A 4,334-nucleotide genomic window follows, 5' to 3' on the forward strand; every position below is an offset into this window, starting at 1 on the left:
AAGAAGCTCGGAAGCTCAGAAATCAAGCCTCCCGATACACCCTTTATGAGGGCAAGTTGTACAAGAGATCATACTCTTTGCCCCTTTTAAAATATCTCCAGCTTTCGGAAGCTGACTACGCCTTGTGGGAGGTGCATGAAGGAATCTGTGGAAGCCATCTGGGGGCTAGATCTTTATCTCACAAATTGCTCCGCCAAGGATATTACTGACCGACGATGCATCATGACTTGATTGAATACGTCAGAAAGTGTGACCGATGTCAGAGATATGCCAACATCCAGAGACAGCCTGCCACCGAGCTTACACCCTTGAGTGCCCTATGGCCTTTTGTGCAGTGGGGGATGGACATCCTTGGATCCTTTTCCGTGGCATCGGGGCAGAGAAAGTTCCTCCTGGTAGTGATTGACTACTTCACTAAGTGGGTCGAAGCCGAACCACTTGCGAAAATCACAGAAGCTAAAGTTCAAGATTTCATTTGGAAGTCAATCGTTTGCAAGTTCGATCTGCCAAGAACCCTAATCACTGATAATGGGCGGCAATTTGCAGGAGCAAGATTCATCGAATTCTGTGAAGATCTAAACATCTCCCATAACTTCACATCAGTAGCTCACCCTCAGGCGAACGGCGAAGCTGAGGTGACCAACAGAACCCTGCTGCAGGGAATCAAGACAAGGCTCGAAAAGGCGAAGGAAACTTGGGCAGACGAACTTTATCATGTGCTGTGGGCATATCGAACTACCCAAAGATTGCCCATGGGGGAGACCCCCTTTGCTTTAGCCTTCGGAACGGAGGCTGTTATCCCAATTGAGCTTAAACTCCCGTCGGGGCGAGTCGTGGCATTCAACGAACATCACAATTTGCAAGGTCTTAAAGCCAACCTCGACTTACTGGAAGAAAAGCGGGAGGTAGCTCAAGTTCGGATGGCAGCCTACAGACAGAAAGTTGCCCGCTATTACAATTTTCGGGTCAAGAATAAAGTCTTTAGAGCAGGAGATCTAGTGCTTCAACGAGCCGCTGTCTCGCAACTTCAGGATCGAGGGAAGCTCGCCCCAAACTGGGAAGGCCCGTATGAAGTCAAAGAAGTAGTCCGGCCCGAAACTTATTACCTCAAGGAGCTCGGAGGAGCAGACCTCCCGCGACCATGGAGCTCGAAAAACTTACGAATGTATTACCGATAACTTTATCTTAAATAAAAGTTGCATATCTACATGTCTCCTCTCTTGGCACTAGCTTATATCGACAGGACAGTCAAAACAAACCGTGTCGGAAGTGGGAGGAGAACTTCATCTCGACAAAGTCGAAGGCCCTGTTCTCTTTAGACTGGATGGGGGGAGAGGCCCTGCAACGCCCATATGCACCCCCACAGCCCTGTTAGGGACAGGAGGAGAACCTCGCCCTAACTTGAGCAAAGTCGATGGCCCGATTCTCTTTAGACTGGATGGGGGGAGAGGCCCTGCAATGCCCATATGTGCCCCCACAGCCTTGTTAGGGACAGGAGAAAAACCTCGCCCTAACTTGAGCAAAGTCGAAGGCCCGGTTCTCTTTAGATCGGATGGGGGGAGAGGCCCTGCAACGCCCATATGTGCCCCCACAGCCCTATTAGGGACATGAGGAAAACCTTGCCCTAACTTGAGCAAAGTTGAAGGCCCGATTCTCTTTAGATCGGATGGAGGGAGAGGCCCTACAACGCCCATATGTACTTTCACAGCCATGTTAGGAACAGGAGGAGAACCTCATCCTAACATGAGCAAAGTCGAAGGCCCGATTACACCTAGATCGGATGGAGGGAAGGGCCCAGCAGCGCCCATATGTGCCCCTACAGCCACGTTAGGGACAGGAGGAGAACCTCATCCTAACCAGAGCTGAAACCTGTTACGACAGAAATAGGGGAAGAACCTCGCCCCGACACCAATTATGGTCTGGACATTCAAGACCAGATGAGAAAAAGTGGGACCTTCCCAGTGGCCCCTTCGCAATAAGACTCCATCCGGACTTCTACGGGAGTCAGACTTCGCCCTCGACTTTGATCGCAAGAAGACTCCGTCCGGACTCCTACGGGAGCCGAACTTCGCTCCCAACTTCAATCGCAGGTAGACTTCGTCCGGACTCCTAAGGGAGCCAGACTTCGCCACTGACTTTAAGTGCAGGTAGACTTCGCCCGGACTCCTATGGGAGTTGGACTCCATCCCCAACTTCAACCGCAAGTAGACTCCGTCCGGACTCCTACGGGAGCCAGACTTCATCCCCGACTCCGGCTGCAGGTAAACTTCGTCCGGACTCCTACGGGAGCCAGACTTCATCCACGACTTCAACTGCTGGTAAGCTTCATCCGGACTCCTACGGGAGCCGGACTTCACCCCCAACTTCAATCGCAGGTAGACTTCATCCGGACTCCTAAGGGAGCCGGACTTCGCCACTGACTTTAAGTGCAGGTAGACTTCGCCCGGACTCCTACGGGAGCCGGGCTCCGTCCCCGACTTCAACCGCAAGTAGACTCCATCCGGACTCCTGCGGGAGCCCGATCTCATCTCCGACTCCGGCTACGGGAAGACTCCGCTTGGACTCCTACGGGAGCCGGGCTTCATCCCTGACCTCGACCACTGGTAAGCTTCATCCGGACTCCTACAGGATCTAGACTTCGCTCCTGACTTCAATTGCAGGTAGACTCCATCCGGACTCCTATGGGAGCCAGACTTCGCCCCGACTTCGCCTACGGGAGCCGGACTCCCGCAACCCCACCAAGAGCAGAGGGAAAAATCCCACTCGAAAAAGAAAAAGGGGAAAGCGGAGAGGAGTTAAAAAGGAAAGCGATGAAAAAAAAAGGCGATGGACTACGTCAGCAACGAATGAAAAATAAACAGCATCAAAGATGTAGAGAATCTCGTCTCAGCAAGGATTGGGGTTCTTATCAAGAAGTCCAGTTTTCAAGAAAGCTCTCAACGCAAGCCCAAGATAAGACGACTTCCTCAGGGTGACGAGAAGCTCAGACCTCCGAGCTCGAGCCCTAATGGGGGGCACCAAGCCCGAGCAGCCCCAGACAAATCTGCGGCCACAAATGAAAGGATGGGCCGATGCGATGGCAATCAGATACCTTCGAACGATGCAAAGGCCGAAAGAAGCACGACAAGCGACAATTCAACACATGAGTAAAAGAGGTAGCAGAAAATTCTCTTCTCATATTATTTATTAAATATGCATTATAGAGCCATTAAGGCTGAAGAAGAAGGATGACTGGAAAGGCGAGCCGACGTGGCCACAACCAGTAACCTCCGGACGACCTCAAAAAAAAAAAAAGGAGAAAGAAAGAGAGAGAAGGGAATATAACAATAACAACGGTAAAGGAAAGAAGTTCGGCAGGCAGCAATTCGACGCAAAGTGCGGACGAAGTAACAAAATCTCCTTCTCATTTTTCGATTAACAAGATGTACGTTACAAGACCCAAAGGGCCAGAAAAAGAAAACATTACTACAAGACTTGAAAGGGATACACCGGAGACCACTTCAAGCTGTCGACTTCTCTTCCTGGTCCTGTCCTTCTCAGCAGTATTTTCCAGTGTGTGTGATAAGCCTCTCGGCTCTTGCCCCCCGCCTCGTTCTGCTCCATCGCCGAAATCCCAACCCTAGGGGGAAAATGATGGGATAGAATTCAGGGGGCAGCGAAGGCAACGGCAGCAGTGATGACGACCTGCATCAAGAAAAATCGGAGGTACCCCGAAGGCCGCGATGGCGCCGGAGGCATGCGCCACCACCGTGTGCTCCACGACAACCACCGTCCTAGGTACTCCGACAAGGTCGGCATGCGCTACTTCCACCATCTCCGCAACAAGTTCTACTGCCCCACCGTCAGTGCCGACCGCTTCTGGTCCCTCGACCTTGACGACGTCAAGAATCCCGCCACAGCTTATGACGACAACTCTGCCCCCTTGACCGGTGTCGCTCCATTTGGCTACTTCGAAATTCTCAGGTGGAATGCCCTCACCGGTTGTCCCCGTTATTAAACCCCTGTTGTCAAAGGAATTCTCCCTCGAGCCCCCTTAAAGGTGATGGGAACCCTCGGTGACAGTTTGACAGCCGGAGAACTCGCAGGCCGCTGTTTTCCTCCTCACACTCCTCTTGATCCATGGCATCCTCTTGAGGTTGGCCTCCGGGGTGGGGGCCCCGATGGGAGAACTCCTCGGAGAGGCTAGGGGGACTGAAGACGGTGGAGAGCCGGTGGGGATGGCGAAGACTGGTGCGAAGGGCGCTCGAAGTCGAAAAGGGCACCAATGGAGTGGCTGAGTGGCTAAACTCTCAGGCGAAAGAAATGTGTCGACCCTTAGGCGAAGTGAAGCCCCT

The sequence above is a fragment of the Elaeis guineensis genome, chromosome 1, assembly GCF_000442705.2.
Source record: "Elaeis guineensis isolate ETL-2024a chromosome 1, EG11, whole genome shotgun sequence".
Lineage (NCBI taxonomy): Eukaryota > Viridiplantae > Streptophyta > Magnoliopsida > Arecales > Arecaceae > Elaeis > Elaeis guineensis.